General features: G+C 45.3%; 1 protein-coding gene across 2 annotated transcripts in view; it reads right to left on the reverse strand.

The window, feature by feature from the left end:
• Nucleotides 1-23,169, reverse strand: part of bmpr1bb (bone morphogenetic protein receptor, type IBb) — a 35,524-nt gene extending 12,355 nt beyond the window's left edge. The window contains exons 1-4 of one of the 2 annotated variants that reach the window (XM_037485464.2): nucleotides 22,998-23,169; nucleotides 20,768-20,831; nucleotides 19,752-19,814; nucleotides 17,658-17,818 (exon numbers count right to left, since the gene is read on the reverse strand). The gene's annotated coding sequence lies outside the window, so the exon portion shown is untranslated. The remainder of the gene's footprint in view (nucleotides 1-17,657; nucleotides 17,819-19,751; nucleotides 19,815-20,767; nucleotides 20,832-22,997) is intronic. The other variant, XM_037485463.2, reaches the window with a different exon arrangement.
• Nucleotides 23,170-23,349: the final 180 nt, after the last annotated feature.

A 23,349-nucleotide genomic window follows, 5' to 3' on the forward strand; every position in this document is an offset into this window, starting at 1 on the left:
ACACACAGAAAAGGGGAGTTGCAAAGAAATGCATTGAGAAAATAAGTTGCTGCATTACATTTTCATGATATTCTTTCACGCTACTGCTCCGTTGGATATTTCAGAGTCAGCACATCCATTGTGTCTGCAGACACCTGTACAAGTCAACAACACAACTCCACATTCAAAGTGAGCCTGCATGCTTGATTTCACCAAAAAAGGATTGCAACCCCGCCGTCCGTAACGTGTCCGGCGCTACAGCCGCAGACACAGGTGCTGTGTGAAAGGCAAAGGCCGGGTCACTAATCTGCAACCGGGAGTCTGGTATTTAAGTTCCGACGTTGGCCACATCGCCTTCAGTTGCTCATGTGAATCCGTGTGTGAAAGGGGTGAAAACACAAACACTTGCAGAGGGATCAGGCCATCACACATGAGGTGATTAGCGGTGATTAGAGCTCACACCTCCAGGCACCGCCACAACTTTGCAGTTTCACACTAATCCAACCTACACAAACAGGCAATACTATAGAAGAAAGAAGAAGAAAAAAAACATGACAACAATAGGGACACATTCCAGTGGTGAAGATTTATGTGAGGCTTAAGTGTGCTATATGACGGATTACATCAAGTCTAACTAGAGCGCCTACACATTAGATTTTCTTAACCACACATTTAAGATCTCTACAAGTGAGAGATCATTCTTGAAGTGTCAAATATGGGAAGTAAAAGAAGTCCCGGTACTGTGCTAAAGCAATGATGGAGGAGGGTGAAAAAACAACAACAACAACAACAACAAATGGGCTTCTGTCGTCCACACCTGTCCCGACTGGGTGGGAGCAGCGGCTCCCGGCAGCCACTTCTCCCCTTTGGGTGCTCCCACAGCCCCCCCATAGCTGTCCCTTCTGATCTGTGCAGAGCTGTGCATTACATGTGATAAGTCAGCCTCCTCTGGAGCACGAGTGCATGGGGAGCAATGTGAATGGGTCAGTGCCCCTCACACACCCTTCTGCGCTCCATCAAACGCCCAGCGTGGAGCCTCCCTGTATTCTCAGACAGCCCACTCAGCCCCACAGGGACGGGGGGTCCAGGGGGAGCGAGCGGCTCTGTAGGCGGGGGTCACTTCACCAGAAAAAAAAGAAAAGAAATCGGGGGTGGAGACTCGTTTGGAAAACTTGGTTTCGAGTTAAATGAACTCCTCACTTTCCCCTCCTGTTTTCTGCCTCGCTCCCTTGGTTTTTAACTGCAGAGCCCGTCTGTCATCGCACGCACAGTTACGCGATGAATAACAGTGCCGGAGAGGTCGCTCCGTCAGCGCCTCCATCGCTCCGGCGAAAACCACAATGTTTGTTGCCACTGGAGTGAGAAATAGTCACATTTGGCATGCGGGCATCAAGGTTGGGTCTACTCATCATGGAGAGAACCACCTGCGGTTAGTTAGGAATAGTTCAGTTAACCTGGTTTGGGTTTGAAGAGACTACACACGTTTTTTATAGAAAGCTTGTATTACAAAATGGAAGAAACAATTTAAAAGGTTACAGGCAGGAAAAGTCTCACAAGAAGTGACTGAGCTGCGTTATTGTTTATGTCAGATCACAGCTTATATATATAGCTTGATGACTATTCTTTTTTTATTTTCGTCTTGCAAGCCTCTCAAGTATGTCGTCAATTATTAGATTCTCTGTCCACCACAAATATTCTTGCCAACACCTTTGGGTAAAACCTCCAGGAACATTGCAAGGCTCTGTAGCAATCACATCCAAACCTCAGGTCTAAAAAAATACTTTCTTATGGACAATAATTACCACACAAACAGAGTTACCACAATCAATACAATTTTTCCGAGGCTCCAAAATGCTTTCAAATAACTCTGTAGTCTCAGAATTCCCACCACTGGGTTCAGTAAAACACGGTAAGTCTCAGAAAGTGTGAAAAGTTTGCAGGAAGTCACCAAGCTGGCTCGGCCACAGGAGGACTCGAATGAGCATGCTCATTGGGCCGAACACATGGGGAGCCTGACAAAGTTCTTCTGTGTATGAGCCCGGAGAGAAACTTTTTGTTGGAATGAATGAAGGGCCATCATGGAAAATGGCATCCACTCCTCGTATAAGATCGGTGGTTTCATTGCTCAACTTTCTTCAGTAGACGGAAACATTCCACCTCCACTACTGTTATAATAGATGTGTATAAATAAATAATGATTTGCACTGCAAACACTGTTCACATCAGAGAGAACATATGGCCTCTTCTTCTCATTGAAAACAAATGGAAGGGTACATATTGTGCCATAGAAACACCATCAGGAGTTATTTAGCATAACATAGGTTAGTAAATCAAGCGCCTCTTGCCCATTTTTTTTGGATCCAAGGTGCTCAGCTTCTGGCTTTGACCTCTTGGTAGAGTGGTAATTAAGTTCTGATTTGAGCGGGGACTCGACGAGCTGTACGATCATTTAAAATGTGGTTTTGCTAACTGTCTCCCCCACATTCCGCCCTCCAGCAGTCAGAGATCAATTAATGGAGCTTTGTTGTTTGTAATAATCTTTCTCCATTTCATTAGGCAAAATATTTTCTCATGAAATAGAGACCGTTACAATAACACCGGCTACAATGCACCATGAAAACGAGCTGTGTTTTTTATTCCAGACAGGGACTTTAAACGCAGCAAACGAACCTTTCATCACGCGGCAAGTGAACCGGGATGGATGACTGTGAAAAATCACCGCTAACCTGTGAAACAAAAAGCCCCGGCGGAACACAGATGACGAAATTACTCTGTGCAGGGATGGAATGCGTATCATGAGCGATGCTCCCGCCGGGGCCACACTGACCCCCGGCTCTGTGAAATTAGGAGGATTTTCGGGCAGCTCAGCGTTAAACCCGCTGTCACAGAATCCTGGAAAGCAGTTTTATTCCCGTGGCAACACAGCTGTCCGGCCCAGATGGTCCAATCGGGTCGCAGGAGGAAAAAAGAAAAGCGTGACACGATCTTCATCATCCAGCAAGACAAAGACGTTCATCCTTTCCTCATTGGGCTCTCACCAACAGTTATACGTACTAGAAACATTTAGTCCACAACATATACATGTATGTATACATATACATTTGTAGACCAGTCCCTAGTAGAATTAGCTTGTCAAAGAGGCTTTGACTAGCAATGCGTTGATTATTTAGAGCTCCAATACTTCTGATACTAATATCAGTATGAAGAAAGGCCGATGTAGCCGTGTCAACATCTAAGCATGACACCGTGGGTGCGTGTATTCACATAAATCCAGACATCCTTTTTCTCACAGGACATCATCGAGACACCAATGAATATTCACGACTCGCACAATGGGAAGGTCACTCTGCTGAGATTGACGCTTTGAAGTCCCAAAGAATGCCGAGGGGGGGGACAAACGTCATTCATGAAGGACTGAAAAGGCAGTCACAGCTAGATTCGCCCTCCGTGGCCTCCCTCCGTCACGCTGCCTCACTCTCTCACTCGGAGCGTCTCACTGTCTCTTCCTTTCATGATGTTGTGAGATATTGGAAACACAGCATGAACAAGTTTTGAATCATTTCTCTCTGCCAATATTTATGAAAAACCATGACATGTCATGATAATGATTGCGTGTCACTCAAAAAAAAAAAAGTGCTCGTATAGGAATATAATATGTGCCACTGTTTGATTTAGGATCTGACCTGTCCGACAGAAGAGAGAAAGGATTGTAAACTCACACGTTCCAGACAACAAGGAGAGAACACGATGTGTCCACCAACTTGAATTTACAGCATTCAGTCATGCACAAATATGTGTGCAGGTGATAATTAAGTTTTGCAAGCGCACGGTTTCTGTGAGGCGATTGTCTGTCAGGCAGTAAACGTCAAAAGGTTTGTGGTCCTCATAAACATTTCACTTAACACTGCTTCAAGCCAGTCGAGAAAAAAAAAAAAAAAATCAAGTGACGCCATGTGAAGCAGCAATTTGGCTTTGTGTTGTATATTCAGCACAGTAATCCCACGGCCTCAGTAAGCGCATGCAATACAAACACAATCTACAATCCTAATAGGATAAATGTAATTCTAATTCACTATGATAATAATTGTAATTGATATATAGTGACTAAATAACTTGTAACCACGTAATCAAGCCGCTTCCTCACGTTGATGCTAAAATCCGGTAAATCCAATAATACAGTAAGCATTTACCAGTAGACCCATTTCCATCCCGTCGTAGTAAATATCATCATCCTCCACTGGCGACCTTTTCAACAACAACGGATCAAATTCAAACAAAACCCACCGGAGACCTTTTCCATCCACACACATCCTGGGCCAAACATCAGGGCTGATGTGATTGGTTTTGCAGATGGAAACAACTCGGCTGTTTCAGAGGCCTCTTGGAGGACCCAACAGGCAACAAGGAATTTGCTATAAACTCTTTACACGTGCACTTTTGAAGGAGTAGGACGTAAGGCTCGATACTGTGTACAAATACGTTAACCAGGCGAATCCTACAACTACAACCAGCTAGTAAAACACTGCAGCTGACCGAAGGGCTGGGATTACAACAATGGACAAGCAACTGACTGGCGACTGCACCTGTAACACACCTGTGGCTCGGGGTTTCACTCACACGGGCACCGCTGTACCACTGGCTACGAAACAGCCACTCAACCTTCAGCAGTAGTTCTGTGGAAGTGAAGAAAGTGACCTTCTGCGGCCCAGGGCCACAACACTCGTCTCTCTCTCTCTCTCTACCGGGTAAACCTCCTTGTTCTTGTCAGCACACCTGGTTGCCAGTGGGCTGTACTTAGCTTGATTCCCTCAACAGCTCGGTTACCTTTCAAATCTTACATAAGGCAAGAATACACAAACACCAAAAGGCAACATTTTGTTGAAATAGCACTATGCAGCAGTGTGTATACCAACAGTGAATCATTCAAAAGTGATTTTTGTAGATCCAGAAGCATGTAAACCATGATTTATTGATCTGACATAGGCTGCATGAATGCTACACAGAGTACTTTTCAGTCCAGCAAAATGCTTTATGTCAGCTTTACAATCAAATCAAAATGCAGAGAAAGTGACCAGTCAACAACACGTGACTGACACAAAAAGAAAACATCCATAGCAACTTGGTGAATCAGAATATTCTAAAAACTATTTTAAAAAAAATAGTGACTAAAGTATGTAAAAATAAAACTCTGATATTCTCTTAACATGGATTTTGTGCAGCAGGAATCGGCAAAGTGAGGCTCTTCTTGCCAAGTCAACCAGGAGCATTTAATGAAGGGATTGTTGCCGAGTGTCCGTTGGGCAGACACCGCAAACCAAAGGCTCTAATTAAGGGGTTCCTCTGACGGTCAGACAAAGCAGACAGCGGGGGTCAAGACGCTGGCCCACAAACTGGCTGTGACCCTCACACCTGCCTGGTTGCATTACACTGCACCATGTCAGCGCACAGTCGACGCGCTCACACTAACACGTCATTAGCAGATTTGTACAAACACGGACACGGTGAAAGGAAGTGAGCATGCCAAAGCGTCGGTGCAGAGCAGTGTCGTCTTTATACCTTAAAATCTCTACCAACTTTGAAGCTCCATAAAGGAAAAGTGATATGTGGACTACCTTTTTAAAGGAAAAGTAGCATATTTTTCCTTATTTTTCCATCTAAGCATGTTGATGGAGAGAGGAGTTTTAATTTCTGGTGTAAGAACACGGACATTATCCCAGAATAAGCTAAGCCTGGCAGGCTCGTAAGGGGCCCCGTATACGGCGGTGCCAAGAGTTCATGCCCTCTTTCCACTGTTCACACTGCAAAAACAAGGAGATCGCCCAGTGTGAGCTTTTGCCCCGCCACTAACAAGACTGATTGCTACAGAGGGGCTCCACCTGTCTCTTGCTGCAATTAGTCCTGCTAGCCACTAAATAACCAGCGGAGAGGGAAGTGACATGACAGCAAAAGGGTCAAAGAAATGGAAAAAGTTAAGAAAAGCAGGGAATGGAGGCTGAGCAGAGACAATAGTTTAAAAAAAAAAATGTAAACAAGCAGAAACATAACATTTAGGGGGAAGATGTCCCAGTTTAGTCAACCATAACAGTTGCTTCCCCTTGGGTTCATAGGGGGCTGTAATTGTGGGAAACTGGTTGTGTACGCACCATATCACATGCTCTTTAACCAGCACTAATAGCATGTGTGCATGTAGGAATGTCGCACCAAAGCTGCAGGAAATGTCTAATGGACGAGAACAGCTTGGACGACATGCTTTGTGTCAAATCTGACAGAAACAATATAAACAAAAAAGTGTGAACCAGAGGTGAAGGGGACAGAATCAGTAATGAACGAGGGTGGTCACTAAATGATCTGCTTTTTAATACTCGTTGTTGCGACAAAAGCTAAGAGTCGAGTCGATTGGTGAGTGGATACCAATCTTCAGTAAAAAATATAAATGTCAACAAAGGATTAAATGCATTTAATTCAGATCATCAGAAGACATCAACAACACAATATAAAAGACAGCGTTCAAAAGTCCATGTGACCAAGTCCAATCATTTGAAATGCATTCGAAATGCTGATTAATTGCGTTTGACAACTTAATAATTTGTGTCTGTTGGTTCAATGGGGTGTAAAACTCTCCTCAAAGGGTATTTGATTACGTTTTTTAATAGATGAATATATTACATCTAATCTATGGATAAGGCAAACTATAAAAGAAACATTAAAGTCAGTGTACCTGATTTGAAACTAAAAGCCTGTACACTACTAATCTGGCTTCTTCGGCACACTGGATTGGTTTTTCCATCATGCACAGGCCTCGGCTGTAGTAAAGCATGAAAGAATGGACACAACCCAGCCCCCGCAACAGCTATTGGACTGTATGCACCTCTCTACGGACTAGTCCACACAGAGACAGGAGTTGAACTGGCGAATGAACTGCCCATACAAGCCACGGAAAACGTCTGTTCGCTAAAGGAGGCCAATCGGCCATTATGATTAATGGTGTTTGGATACATTTAGTTTTACGGCTTTATAATTCAGTGGCAATTAATAGATTGCGTCGGTCCAATGCCTCCGGTCAAACTACCTGCTCCATGTTGTTGGTAGTGTGATTGAGAGCGAGAGCAGGAGGAAGGAGCCTTCTGTGCACATTTTCCATGCACACCCGAACCCCTCCCTCGGCTGCAGGGCTGAAAGCATTTTTTTTTGTGACTTTCAGAGTCGAGTAAAGGCTGCAGTGATACGGCTCACACCGAAGACTGTTGACGCCACCGTTAATAGCAATATTTTTAGTGGCACATGTATGATAAGAAAGGGGGCTACAGACGGCAAAACGATTCGTCTTATCTAAAAAACACTCAAGCATCAAGCCATATATCTCTCTACTTAATCCTCAGCTTTTTGAGAATGAAACTAGGAGATGTGCAGCTTCTCGATCCATCGAGACCTTTCAAATGTGTTATCACATGCAGGTAAAAGGCTCAGTCATTTGATCCACCTTGAATGGTTTCAGATCATTTCTATCATTATCTGAATCGGCTCAAAGTTGTTTGGTTATTTTCTCAAGACGTCACGCTCTTTATCTGCACGATCACTCTTTCAAGTGGCAGAAAACACGGACCACTATATTCTCAATGCTTTGGCTTCAGGGTTGATTTTAAGGTTTTACTAATTACTTTTAAAGAGCTACAAGGTCCTGCTCAAACAAACACCTGTGAACCTTTATGGCCCTATTGACCGGCACACAACCTCAGAGCAAAATCTACTAATACACTTAAAACTAAAGGAGACCATGTATTTGCTATCAGAGTCCCTCAACTCAGTTTAAATGTCTAATGTTTTCCTGCAACCTTGCTGACTATTTTATTTGATTCATGTTACTTTTAACCCTCATTTGAAAGGTTCCATATCAAAAAAATGTATGTGAATACCAACTGAGAGGCAATGTGTATTGACAGCAAATAAAGATTAAAAGTTAAAATGACCATGAAAACACATTTACCTTTTGTCGAAGTGAAATGCCTGTGCTCCGTGACTGCTGATGTCTCACTGACCTGGACGCACACTAAACGGAACACACATCGGATGTCACACTGAGTTTGAACTGTTAGGACAGTCACACAGGTAAGGACAGCCACACAGGTAAGGACAGTGTCAGGTAAGGACAGTCACACAGGTAAGGACAGCCACACAGGTAAGGACAGTGTCAGGTAAGGACAGTGTCAGGTAAGGACAGCCACACAGGTAAGGACAGTCACACAGGTAAGGACACTGTCCGGTAAGGACATAATTGCATTCATGGTTTTTGTTGTTTCTCATTCATCCCACAATAAGATATCTTCACTGAGCTACACCATTCATATCTGACATGCCAAACTGCTTCTATGATGTATTGGATGCTTCAAATTGAATTGATAAAATCCCTAAAGGAGCCTGAAACTGCTGCCGTTAAACTCAATTGAATCCACATTCGTTTTGCCATTTACAGCTGGGCTATTTCTACGGTAACTAACGGTAAAGAAAGGAGTATCTTCCTCACAGTGGTACTTAGACGTAGATTATCAGGCGTTCTAATACATGTAAATTTCTCTCCCCGGCGTCCCGAGTGGATTGGATCCGGAGCTATCAGTACCTTTCCCCCCCTGACGTTGTTGTTTGATCTCAGCCAATGACAGCCCAATGAAAACACAGGAAGCAGCCGGGAGAGCAATGAGCCTGCGATCGATGTCTCTGTGTCAACACCATAAGCTAGGTGAGGTCTTAACGTCTGCCCTCCGCACTTTCAAACCCCCTCTTTCCCTCCAAAAGGCCCATCAAGTCTCCCTCTGCCGCGTCCCGGCAGTCGATTAATATACTGGAAATGCTACCCATCACTGAAACATCACTCCTTCACTTACTGTAAATGCGCATCACTGCGGGCACCATCCCCACCCTGCTGACAGGGAGGAAGACAACACCTCATCGGATGCAACCACAGACATAGTTTGCAGTACTGGTCTTGCAGAGAACAGACTGCGTATTTGAATCCCGTTTGTCAAATATGAGCTGGTGTTGGAAACGATTACAGGACTTAAGATAAACCTACAAAAACCATTATGGCGTATCGTAATGTGCACTTTACTCCTGGTGTCCTCGGGTTGCGTGATGTTAGGTGAATTTGAATCAGGGATGTTGTCTTCAAAAAGGAATTAAACTCAAAGTTTTTGAAAGGTGGATCATTAGCATTAGTTAGAGAGGAATTCCTTTGACCTGAGACTGTACAGTAAACCATTTCCTGTGAGATGCTTGCAGTACTCGTGTTGCTTGGTAACAACGCGGAGAAAGTAACTGGGATCAATTAATCTATAATTCACACATCATGACTCACCAGCTTATTAGTCTAGTTGCAAACTTCTTGATACGCCGGATGGGATGTCTGCTTCTCTGCTTGATATATACGAAAGAACTAATTACCTCTATCTCTCATCTTATCCATCGCTTTGATCAACAGGCCAAGAATAATTGCATGCTTCACACCAACAAAATGCCTGCAGTCAGCAGCAAACGTCCTGACTCTGTGCCAACGTGTTGGTTTTTAGAAAAAGATTCTGTTCAGTTGTTCTCTGCTCTCTCTTGACTTGGGACTCCTGGCTCTGAAGACCGGAAACTTGTTGGCAGAAGCATCCCGAACCCTCTGCTCTCCTCATCCACTTCTGGGATGTACAACAGCAAAAACAAGTCGCGGTTGCTGTGATCAGGTGTTTACAATTCAAGCTATAGGCTTGAGCTACGCTGCAGGAAACAATAATTCACAAACTATAAAAAAAAGGTATAGACAGCAGGAATAAAATGAATTGAAACAGAGTGTGAACAACACTTAAGTATTGGATCTGCACAAAGAGCACATTATTGTTGGTATGATATCCATTTACAGGTGCTCTGTTTAAGTCTAGAGCAAGAATAACAAATCTACACCCGATGGGTTGTGACTCCACCGCTGTTAGAGCTGAAGAAAGCTGAGCTTGTGAGGGCATCTCTCTTGCCGCGTCCTGCTGCACACAAACAGTTAAATAATGCAGCACAGGAAGCGCTGCTCAAAAGGTAAATATTGGAAGTGCTGCTGTGTCTGTTGATGTTAATCATAACTGTCTCTTTTGCACAGCTTAGAGTCAGGCAGCTGGCTTTAAATTCTCATTAGAACTTTCTCTCTTTTCCTTTGCAATAACAAAAGCTCTCGTTCGACCACACCGGCCAGGTGCCTTCTCATTTAGTTTTATTCTTAAAAAAAAAAAACCTCATCTGGCTTCCAATGACACGCACAATAAATCGGGGCACCTTCCAATAATATTTTGAGTTCAGCGCAGTCTCCACGTTCAGTGTCATTAATGGCGCCACGGGTCCTGTGAGAGTGGAACCAGCTGCTTGTTATGTCTTGTCACCAGTCCCACTCGCTTTGACACTTTCGGCCGCGTCCCTCTCTTCCGATGCCAAGAATACTGGTGGAGTACAGTGCTGTGCCCACCCTCAGAGAACAAAGTATTAAGACTCTTACAACGCGCCCCTTTGCCCATCCCCAGAGTGCAGGCAGTGCCAGCGCCTGTAACTGGAGAACAGGGAGAAAAAAAAACAGGAAAAAAAAAACAGCTGCTCCCAGTCAATCCCGCATCTGCCACAACAGTGATCTCATAGAACAAAGCGAGAATGCAACCACACGCTTCTGCCGGGTGCTCAGTCACACTCCAGCCATTGTCTTCACTCTCTCTCGCTCTCTCTCTCAAACACTCTCTCTACCTTTGCTTATTCTGGCACGCCTGGATGTTCATTTAACATTGTGTCAGGCCATTGTTTAAAAAAAAAGTCATTTTTTGTTGTACGTTAAGACCTGGATTCTTTCATGACATGTGTTTATCCTGTAAAGCAGTGGTGGAGCCCAGTTGGTCGCCAAGGCCACTGGCGGAGCTCTTTGGACTGATTCATGGGGAGTTTTGGGTAACTGCTGTCCAACAGACAGGTGTTTCCAACAAGCTGATTCCATTTAAACAGAGAGCGCCTGTTTGCCGGTGTGCTTAAGAGCACTTTCATAAAGTTATGGGATTTGTCAGACACATATTTTCAACAACAACGCTTGCAGCAGAGGCAGGGACATAGAGAGTGTAAAGGCCAGCCTCTAAAAAAACCTCATATACTGCCCTGAATGCAAGAAGAAAAAGCTTTTAACAAGCTAAATGTGCTGTTTTTTAAATAAGAAATACGCTATTTAAATATGTAGATAAGCCTGTGATTGCATAAAATCAGTGTATTAAATTACATTTTCAAAAATAACTTGAAAAGATCCTCTTGAAAAGAAACCTGTTTCACTTTTCAAAACACCCTCTATGCAACATTACAAATTCTACAAATTACCCTTGGACTATATTTAAATCTTCTAGTGTCAAAAGGTTCACCCATATAAGCTGATTTTCATAAATTGACAATCGATCCCATTTCCACAAAAAACATCTAGGCAAAGATAAGAAAAGTGAATTCGGGTTTGATACCTTTGTTTTGGTTGTGTGTGTGTGTGTGTGTGTGTGTGCGCGTCGCCACCCCTTCGGTGTGTCCATGTGGGGCGTATGAAAAACAAAACGGAGGAAAGCCGAGCCACGCTGCTTATTTGACATCACAGAGGAAGAGGTTGACTTTGCAGGCTCCAGAGACTTGAAATAACTAAACCAGATGATTGACGGCAATGACTGGCATCTACGAAGGCTTTTCCTTCCGCTCCACATGAGGTGTTTAAGCGCTTCAAGTGGTCGAAGCACTAGAAAAGTGCTAAACAAGTGCAATCCATTTGCCATTTACTGTGCAGTCTATTATTGTGCTTTCAAAAAAGAAGAGGTCCTGTCCAGATAAATCCGGCTTCATTGCCTTTTACGTGTTCACAAAAACAATGTGTGCATTGTCTTTGATTTGATGAAGTCCTGTTTAAACACACTTTTACTCCGTCACTGCATTTTCATCACATCATACAGAAAATGCAAACCGCACGAGAAATAATACGTACGGTATGTCATCTGTCCCCCAGACGGCAATCTTAAAAAACACATCCCACCAGATTGCCACGAAGCCGCATTACAGTCTTAACTCGGCTAATTACAGTACTTTTCAACTCCGAAAACGACCCGGATAATCTGTCTACAAGAAAGGAACACACATCTGCCTTCATCTGTCAACTCACTGTAACGGAGCCAATAACAAACCGAGCTCGCAGCGAGGTGGCAGAGAGGTCAGTCAACTGTGTGTGCATCTCAGCGGAGGGAACGGGTGTCTTTTCACAGCGTGGATCTGCTCTCCAGGTCTACGCCCCCCCCCCCCCCCCCGACCCGACCCCCCCTGGGAAACCAAAGCCACCGCGGGCAACCTGAAACCCCATGATGTCATCCTCGGAGAGCACGGTGCTACCGGCACTCAGTGAGAAAATGCACAAAACCTAAAGTCAACATCACACAATTCCCGGGGTTAATTGTATTTACAGTTGAGCAGCTGTGGTGGATTACGAGGCTCACGGAGAGAGCAGGGTGCCGGTGTGGGGAGGAGCTAAGTGTCTCTGCGAGGGTGGTTTCTGAGAGGAAATGACAAGGATTCTACATTTTGACTGACACTGGCCCTTCATGATGATGATGATGATGAGGATGAAGTGGATCCAAAGATCCATGTCTGCGTTTTATTCCAACCTCCAACAACATGTTAGGAGGAATTGATCAGCGAGGTCAAAGGGCTCAAAACATCCACATTGCCTATTGTTAGAAATGATTGTTATTGTTGTTATTTTTCATTATTAATCCCTAAGTACCTTTTATGTTGCTGTGGTAAACACCAAGATACAAAATGTTTTTACTGGGCTACAGAACTGGAGGTGTTGGAGACTCCTCTAAAAGACACAAAACTATTGTCTATTGCAGAAAAATTGTGTGGTTTTTTGTTCCTTAATTACATAATAATAAATGGTATATTCAAAAATAGACCATTTGTTTTGAAAATGGCAGCACATGACATTGTCTGAGGACTGCGCTCTGTGCCCTTCTGATAAGGTAAGGTAAATTTGCAACATATTCTGCGGGGGGATTTAGGGTCAGACACGTCATCACATGCATCCATGATGAATGGCCATTTCCTCCCATTCTAAAGGTTCTTATAAAGGACTATCCAGCTTTATCTTAGTGCTGGTGTGCAGGGATTAAACAAGACCCTTTACCCTGCAGGACTCAACACAGAGGGATTCGTAAAGCGTAACATACTTGTTGCAAAGCCGTTCTGCAGGACCTCAAACCTAAAATCAGCCGTGCGTAACGTAAACCAGCGACACTGCATTCCCTTTCAACATCTGATCACGTTTAATGCCAGAAGGCTGCGGGAGGAACATTTGGATACAGACTCGGGTGGGTAAAGTGTCTTCTCCGGTGCGTTTATCATCTCTAACGCTGATCAGCAGTTTGGACTGTTATGATCTGCTGTGCTTTTATCTGAAGGCTTTGTGCACGGGAATGTAAACTGACATGGAAAGTATTTAGCCGCATTATGCTTCCTGTTTTTTTTTTTTTGTCATCCGTGGTTCTTGGCCTGGAAGATAAGGTCATTATTTTTAATTTGTTTGTGTTTCACAGCAGGAAACAAGCGCTAAAATGACAATTAACCGCAAAAGGCAGATTTACAGTTGCCTCACTACCAATATTACACTTGCAGTAGATGATACATTTTTGGTTAAACATGGCCCGTTGTTTCCCATAAGACACGTGGGACATCTTTTTGTCTCACTGGACAGCCCCGGGATCAAAAGCCTGCCAAATTCCTCGGTGATTATTCCCCCTTTTGGGTCCAATGACATGATCAGAGGCTGGAGCGGGGAGGCAGCGGCCTCAGTCAAACAAGCTACGTAACATTCATTCGCCATGCCAGATCTATTGCAAAGTCACACATTCATCCTTCATGCACGCAAACACGGACCCAGATGAGGCGCGGAGGCAGCTGCCCTGTCACCCTGTGTCTAACGCAGACGGAGAGTGGGTGAAGAAACGATTGGACGCAGTGAGACACTCGGGTCAACTCGCGTGGGACTGAGGAACATCAGGATGACGATGAACTCCATTTGTACAGGCTCCACAGTACGAACGCGTGTCGGTGGACAAGAGATTTACGACCTGCTTGGGTTTCTGCAGTGACACATCAACTGAAACAACAGATTAAGCAGTTCAACGACTGTATCTTCAAAGCCTTTCCAAAAGCCTGATTTATCATTTTAAAGAGAGACAGTGGCTGCTTTCTCATGGACATCAGTTATAACACCATTTAAGAAGAGGAGCGTTTGGAAAAATATGCATATATAATATGATCTGGTCAGAAATATCTGGGTATGATGCTGATACAGGGAGCCAGTGTAAATTGTAAAATATTGTGACCGGAAGACCCTAAAAAAAAAACAGGACTATCAAACGGGCAACGCTGTCAAATATCTGATTCATCTTTATCATTAACGTATCGTCGAAGGCAATGATCAAAAAGTCAGATCAAATCTGAAAAATACCTTTAGAACTTGCTTCATGACCCCATGAAAGGTCTCAACCACTAAGTTAGGCGCCACTAGACTAAAGAAAAGGAGCAACATTCTTGTATTTCAGATATTAATTTCTCTTCCCTTTCCCAGATCCATACACTCAATGGGCTTCAAATGCTGAGCACTTGACACACACACACACATATTGAGTTTTTCATTCCCGACATGTTTACACAGACAAAGTTGGAGCTTAGAGCAGAAACCCTGAGGGCTTTGTCTCTGCCAGAGGACACCCAAACCCCCTCCTTCTATCCCTCAATCCTGTCCTTGAGGGATACGTCCTTCCGAACCCAGGTTCAGTTTTAGGGACTAAACTCCAGCGTGGCCCCTGAGGACCGTCTGCCTCCCTTTGCTGTGCTTTTCTTTGGTTCAGGCCAATTTACTGCTTGCAGTGTTACCTGTAAAATGTCGAGCCACCACCAGAATGTTCCCACGAATGCATGTTCTCATGCACCCGAATACCGACCCGGGAAGGCGTAGCATGGTCTCGGCCCACAACGCGTCCACTGACACCGTCCGCACACAGAGAGCCGAAAAAAGAAAAAAAAAGAACTCCGCCGCCTGTCAGCGCGGCCGAGGGCCTCCTGTCTGTGATTGATGACCGGGGGGGGGGGGGGGGGGGGGGTGGTGGGGGGGAAGTTCTGCATATTTCTGACACGCGCTGGCTCTGTTGCCTCGGATTAGTCTCTGCTCCATTTAGTTTACAATATTCTTATTATTTCTCTGACCAACCCAGCTGTTAAGTTGATGAATACGTGCGCGCGTGTGTGTCCACGTGAGCGCGCAGGGAGGGGTTTTCCATGCCCTCAGTGGTCCAAGTGTGTGTAAGGAAATCTTGAGTTTTGTTATGAAAACCCAAGGAGTTCCAGTCATTTTCACATTTAAGGATTTTCTCTCAGCTTCCTCCTCCTCCTCCTCCTCCTCCTCCTCCTCCTCCTCCTCCTCTTCCCTCTTGCCCCGCTCTTACCCCCCTATGGAACAACCCACCCAAGGATACACACTGCCTAATTTGCAGCACTTTCGAAAAGTAAAATAAACACGTGTTTTAAAAGGTTGGGGAACACCCACCATCGTGAACACTTTGGGTCCAGAAGCAGAAAACACTTCTTAGTTGTAGAACAGCTGTAAACTTGCGCTTCAATCAAGAAGTTGGCCCTCGAGACAAAAGCTTCTTATCTTCCCATTTCTTTCCAGAAAATGAGAGTTTGGGTGCTTTTAACCGGTGTAATTGGTAATTCCACTTGATCTTCATGAGAAGAACAAGAGAACTACTGTTGTGCTGTTTCGAAGCCGCGTTACGCAGGTGGAGAAAAGGAGGAGCAGCTGTTCACACAAACAATCCTGAAACACCCAGAAAAATGCTTGTGATAAAAGGCTGGTAAAATGAATTGCAGTAGTTTCGGATTAAGCAGATTGAACATTGTTATCCTACATAATTCACGTGAAAATGATGTTCCTCCAATATGAATGCTTTTCCTCCAATTGATATGACGGATGCGGGATACGCACAAGAGTCCGTGTCCTCTTAGCATGTGACGTTGTGATTGATGTGTGTTGACAAGCGGAGGAAGGAGCAGCCTTTTGACGGACAGACTGGAGCTAAACCACAGCGCTCCAGTCTTTAGTCTGATTCTCGTCCATTACGGATTTTTTTCAAAACTGTGTTGCTCAAGACATTGTAAATATATATCTGACTAAATCCAACAAAAGGACCAGGATTATATTTTGAATGCACAGCTGACCCACAGTCACGACTACAAATTCTACACATTGTGTACACAACAGAATTAAGCAGAACTTTCACCGACTGGTCTCAGTCTCGCACACAGTTACATACACAGTTGTTCAAAAAGCACAGATAAAGCAAATTTCCAGGTTCTAAATTTCTAATTGTCCGTGAACAGATAAGGTTGACTGCTTTTGGGAGCGTAAAATGAAACCGACTTCCTAAAAACATACGAGGTTCAACCAAAGGGCTCCATAAACCAAGAAACCATTTCATCCCCTGACATTGTTTTCTGATCCTTAAATCCTAATCTGTTTACTCTGGCATGCCAACACGCACTTGTGTGAGGCATTTCATGTGCGACTGCTGCTCAACGTGTGCAGCTACGGAGAGGTAATTAACATCTGCGTCTGTTTTTGGAGCACCTGCAATAACAGTCCAGGCTGTAGCAGGTTAGCTGGCTGCTACTCTTTCTCTTGTTCTTTTTATTGTAATCCGATCCCGCCTCTCCTCAAGCATTACGCTCTCGGAGCCACCTAAGGGGCCAGACTTGGCGAGGCAAGAAGAGAAGTCGGCCTCCTATCAACACTGTAGAGAAACCGGGGGGTTTTCATTTAGAGAAACTACATTTTGAATGGGAAAGCAGAAAAGGCCTAGAATAAACGTCATAGTTGTAAATCAATACGACTGTATAAATAATATCTTCATGAGTCATGTATGAAATAAAACAGCACCACATACAGACCACGCCTTCAAAATGAGTCAATCAAGCTGCTGAAAGTGCGGTTTTCTAACTTTTTCCCCCTCGAGTGAAGCCATCAAGGAAGTGCATCCTCTGGGGATCAGGCCTCTGTACTGCAAACACAGCGCATAACTGAAATAACTTAATCAAGGGCTCCGACGCGCCGCTGCCGCAAGTCAGCAGGTCGTACGAGGTCAAATGTCAGTCACTACTCTAAGCTTCAAAAAAAAGAAGGCATAACCACCGGCACTTTATTCCTTTCAGAGTAACACAAGAGCTGCAAAGGGTTTTTAAAGACGCTCTGCCTGTGGCCAAACTGCAAAAACCCGACAGAGAAAACATGCAAAAACAATTCACTGGGGAACGCGTGGAAAACTCCTGCAAACGCGTGCCAAAGCACTCAACCGCTCCAACAAAGAACAGCAGCTGTCGTGGTTGAGAGCGCCGGGGTGTGGCACCACACGGACACACCGACAGGTACTCCAAACTGACGCGCTACAGTCACATGACTCACCTATTGTTCGTAAAAGTTTTACTGTTTATCCTTTTCATAAACTGTTGTCACCTGTTTTGGCTGCGGGCAATGCCAAAACAGGGATGGGACTGTGGCGCAGCATTGTTGGTTTGTGTGCGCGTGCGTGTGTGTGTGCGTGACTCACCTGATACAATCTCTGTAAATGCAGCTTCTTCTGAAACGTCACTGCAGCATATCCTCCTGAACTGAACCTCTATTCCCCAGTCTGCGACGGAGGGGTCTTATTTCAGCACAATTACCCGCAGACGGCCTCGCAGGTACGACCCTTCATGCCCTCCGCAGAATCTAGGTGGGGGAAAACGCACATATGAAAGACATTTTGCAACCTGTCATCGGAAAACACACTTGAGCAGCCGAAAAAAAAGAAAAAAAAACACAAACAAAGAGGAATCGACTGCATCGGTTTCTCCCTCTACTCTCGCAGTCTGAGTGGCACTCGCTGTCACTTCCTATTCAGCGGACAGGCGTGAGGCTCAATTGCAGAGTCAGATACGCAGCGGAGCGACGTCCGTGGTTTAGAAGACGTGCAAAAATTCAGAGCAAAGCTTGGCGGATCGGTCTGTGGAAGGATCGCAAACTGCCGGGGGGGAGATCACATTGAAATGTTTTGAGTCGGGTGAAACGCACACTGGCTTTTTCACACAGCTATAAAAGGAATTATGAACTTTAAGCAAGTGTCACGAGGCAAACCCCAGTAATGTTGAGCCAATATTGTATCAGCAACATAACACACTGGGTCACAGCTGGGTGGACCTCAGGCTTTCCCTTTGCCTTGGAACAGGTGACTTCAGCAGGTGGCCTCTCTGACCTGTCGTTTCTTAATAGACCGCTATGGTATACTTATGGGCTGACCTCCTACTTGACTGTCAGGTAGGTTCAGTAAGTGTACCTGTGTACTCGAATTAACCACCTTCAAAAGCAGTAATGACACTTTCATAATATTCTTCCGTTTTGTGTCCGTCTTCTGGCTTTGTTACGTGCGTGCGTGCGCGCGCGTGCACACATACCGACTCGCACACAGCTGCCTTTTATTAGCCAGCATCCATCCAGATGGCGATACGGTGTGAACTTTAACACGCGGATTCTTGACATTCCTCACCGGGTGTGAGTTACTCTCCAATTCAAGCCGGTGCTCGGCCTCGGCCAACTCCCCTTTCCTGCCAGCAGGTCACTGTCACAGAGGGAGTCCGAGCAGGCTTCTCCTCTCATATACAGGCCCCTATTGTCCCCTCTTCGTTACAGTAACGCTTTTTCACGGCCCTGCATGGGTTTGGTTCCCGGATGTAAACCAAATTTCCACTTTGTAGCCGTGTTCAGCATATTCTGCCTTTTATGATGGGTCCTGTAGTGGCAAGTTCATGGCTTAATGTGAAAGGAATGCTGATTAAATGATGCAACAGGCCTGCTCATGGTTAAAATCAAGGGGCAACAATATACAGTCTATCCAAAAAGGATTTCTTTCTTGTGCCGTGCGCACAACATGTCCCAATATTTCTATGTCTATGTTTTCTTTGAAATATATGCATAATAATACTTCCATTTGAGAATGGTAAAAAGAAAACAACTATGTCTATGCAGGAAAATATCTGTATCTGCTACATGAATACATTTCAAAGTAGCTTTGAGAATGAAATTATTTTATGGGCATCTTTAATACACATGAAAAGACATTCAAATCTTGCAATGCTATCGTAATTACTCTGGGGAAATCAAAACTTTAGAGAGTTTCTAGAACTCCCTGCCCTCCATCAGACGCTGATCTCATTATTTTTCCAGTCTGTGTCTGAACTGATCTTTCAGGGGAGAAAACAGGATTATATTATAGTCAGCGTGGTGTATTTTACATAGCCATCAACATGCTCAGCAGAAAGTCAATTGGAGCAAATTGAAGCAGAGACGGAAACACACACACACACACACACACACACAAATCCTGCCAAATACTACCCCTACTGCAGGAGAACCAGCACTCAAGTCTATCTTGATCGATACGGCTTTTAGCTTTTGATTTCACTTCCTTCACAATATCACTGGTTGGGAAATCAAGTAAAAAAAAAAAGTAGCACAAACTCCATCGGAGGGCACATATGGGACATCTATCACCATGTCTCAGTCTCACTAAGACATTTCTCCTGATAAGTGCTTCGCGATTCAATTCATTAGTATTGTTACGTGGTGAAAAACAAACAAATATAAAGTACCCGAGAGCTCGACTCACCATCCGAACATAGCAGATCAAAAAGCATCCCGTCACCACCACGGCTGCAGCACTTGTGTTTCTCTGGAGGAAAAGAAAGTAGAATAATTAGAAGAAGCTCATATGTCTGCCATCTACCACCGAAAGGACCGAGACTCAAGCTCAGGTCACTTCCCCTGCTTAAGACTTTCCCCAAGTTGTGCTTAATAGCCCTTATCCTCTTCTGTTCTTGGATCTTCAATCACCCCCCCCCCCCCCCTACACACTCATCCTGTACCTCTCTTTCTAATAACAGGATGTCTTTCTCTCACATGGCTGCTGACCTTCCAGGCAAAGTGCACAGCAGCTTGCAGCTTTAAGCAATTCCTGTTGCCCGCATTTGTGTCTCATCATCGGCCACGGATGAAACGGAGCACGGGGGGGGGGGGGGGGGGGGCATCTGCACTCTGGAGGGATCGCCCATGGAGCCCACAGGTACGAGGGAGATTATGCCTAAGTGGAACAAGGGCGGATGCGTTACGCCTGTAGCTACTTCCTCGCTGATGGGAGCCAGAGGAGGCGCGGCACGGCGCTCTCAGCGATCTGTTCGTCTCAAAGTAGAAAATTCTGACTTGACTCAGGCGGTAGACGGTGTACGCATCCTCCAGAGAGGGGAACGAGTCCTTCTGGGAATGAAGCAAGCACGGGCCTGCATCAACGGCAGCGGCTGTGTCGGCGGTTTTCGTTGTTGCAAAGAAAACACGACTGCGTGGTTGGACCTGGTTAGTGTGTGTGTGTGTGTGTGTGTGTGTGTGTGTGTGTGCGCGCACATGGGGACATTTTGATAGCATGTGGGACGAGCAGCCAACCAACAGAAATCAGTGAATGAACGACAGATGGAAAAGCCATACTGTACCTGTGGAAAGCCTTGATATGTGATGCTCCTCTATCAGTGTGTGTGTGTGTGTGTGTGTGTGTGTGTAAAGGAGAAGAAACGGAAATGGTCTTGCAGCTGGAAAAGACATAGAGCAGAGTCTGCCTGGGACTGAATGTCTTACCGTTTTCTCTTGATATACTGAACTGACCACAGGATCCGTCTGACAGGCCACAGGCTGCCTAAAGCTGGAGTGTGAGGCGATAAACCCAAAACGTCAGTGTTACTTTTCTTTCATTCTGCTTCGCATTATCAAACAATCTTTTCAGGGGAAAAAAACCCCTCTCCTCCCCCTCTGACTTACTTGGTCATTACCTGTCCAGTCCTCAAACACTGCGCCCATTTGAGCTTGCTAATATGCACCAAATATATCTGCACTGATTGGCTGGACTCGTTTCCTGTAATTATAAGGGAGGAAACTAGGGTGAGGGGTTGCAGCTTGCTAAGTTTAGCTCGTGGAAACCCCCAGACTCCAGTATCCAGGGAAGCATCTACCTAGAGCTGTGTGGATGTGCATCAGAGACAAGATGACTACACACACTAGATGAACATGTGCCTGCGCGTAGGTGCTAGTGTGTGGTCAGGTGTGTTCACAGGGACGGACCTTTCGAAGAGGAACTGGTGGCCTCCTGCAATAGATGTCTTATTTAATGTTGTCATGTTATTATATAACTAAGTGCACATAAAAGTCCTATAATCCAATAAACAATCTATGCACTAATAGAGTTATCTTGTTATTTTTTGTGTCAGTTTCCCAATTTTTGCAGCCATAGTTCCATCAAGCCCATAAGTTGGAAATACGGGATGTCACTTGATCCGTCGCTTTTCAACCACAGATAGAAGCCCATTAAGAAGCCCGCAAGTGTACCGCCAGAAAGTGCTGTTCAGTTTCACATCTTTTTCTGGAATGCCATTAGCCAACAACACACACACACACAGCATAAAGAGGTCTGTGAGGACTCCATTTCACCGGCCTGCCTCCACGCTCTCACCGTAACTCGGCCCAACATGAATGTCGGTAACACACTCAATAGCACACACACGTCTGTGGTAGACCACAGAGGCGCTGGCTCGCCGTGCACCCGTCACTTGACATGTCGTCCCCACCGTGGCAGCCTAATGACGGGCGTGACTCCTGCCGGGGAGGGGCGGGGGGGGGGGGGGGGGGGGCAGAGCCAGGGCAAAGATTGGGTGGTGCTTTTGATTGGTTTTCTGTGTGTTTAATATTACACCAAAACACTTGCATGCAGCGCTGCTTCAATGGGCCTCTGTGTCCCCACGTCAGAGGGGCGTTTGGTGCGTTCGAAGGCGACCCGCGCAGACTTGCGTTAAGGTGCGGCAGGTGGCGCCCGGCTCTCTCTCGCTCTCTCTCTCTCTCTCTCTCTCTCTGCGCTCTGAGATGCTGATGTACACATTGGAGCCACAGTGAGTCACAGACATCAGCTGTGGTCCACAGACCCTCTGAGATCAAGGAGCACCGGGAGGTTCTGTGCCATGCGTTCAAAGGTCAAATGTTGAGATTGGCGCCATTCATCGAGTGGAGATGAACAAAACCAGTGGGTTTTCCTCGATTTTGAATCTCTCTTATGATGAGCTAAATTTTGATCTAAATTGACACATGAGCACAATAATCATCAAATCCCATGAAGTTTAAACTTGAGGTTTAAACTTCCATCTTGACCTTGAAAGAGGAAAGGTGAGAAAACAATCTGAGTGCATTGTCCATTTAGAAGCGCTTCATTGCATCGAATGATTTTGTTTGAACAAATGTACCAACTAGTTCAACTTGGCAAACTGCATCGGGTGATGAAAGCATACGTGATTTAAACTTCCAGATCGGTATAGTAAAGACCTTGAGGTGGACTATTTTTCCCAGCACATACTTCATGTTTCAAAGGCATAAAAAAAGAGCCAACAAGTCATAGATATTTAGATCCCCCCTGGACAGACCTTGATGACTTTAATAGTGTTCAGCTCAAGTTAATGTCCACGGATTAAACTCCACCGCCTCTCATCCTAATTTAAAAGAGAGGTCAGACGTGTAGATGTACGAAGATGATCAAGGCACCGGTTACTGATAAGCATGACCATCATAATCATCACCATCATCATCACCACCATCCCGGACTCCACCGATACTCCTGACTGGAGCCCCCGCTGACTGAGGCGCATCAGACTCTAAATAAGCACTCGGGTTCATTTCTATCGGGCAGCAGCAGCGGGAATCATATTCTGCTCCTCTGGTTTCACGGAGGAAGAAGCTTCCGCCGCAAACAGTTTTCAGCTGCGGCTCGAATCAGATATTTTTATATATATTTAAATATAGAGAGAGTGAGAGAGAGGTTTTCTCTTACCGTCTTCCTGTCGACCTGAAAGCAGCTCGTCCTCACGTTGTTTGCGTGTCAATGTGCGTCTCCCTCCGAGGTGAACCACGCGCGGTTCGATGCTGGTAAATCTCGCACTGCTCCCACCTCCGGCGTATTTGGCAGCGCGCTGCACGTGAGCGCGCACGGCCGCGCGCCTCCAGGTGCAACGTCTTCCGCGACACCCGCGTTCTGTCTCAGCGGTGTGCGCGTGTTTCCTGCCGTCTACCATTCATACAAATAGTGCGACTGAAATGAATTGTTACCATGCAGGAAAGTGTGCACCAAGTGTGTGTGCGTGTGTGTGTGTGCGCGTGTGTGTTCGTCCGGTCGCTATGGAGAT

The sequence above is a fragment of the Pungitius pungitius genome, chromosome 18 (assembly GCF_949316345.1).
Source record: "Pungitius pungitius chromosome 18, fPunPun2.1, whole genome shotgun sequence".
In the NCBI taxonomy this organism is placed as follows: domain Eukaryota; kingdom Metazoa; phylum Chordata; class Actinopteri; order Perciformes; family Gasterosteidae; genus Pungitius; species Pungitius pungitius.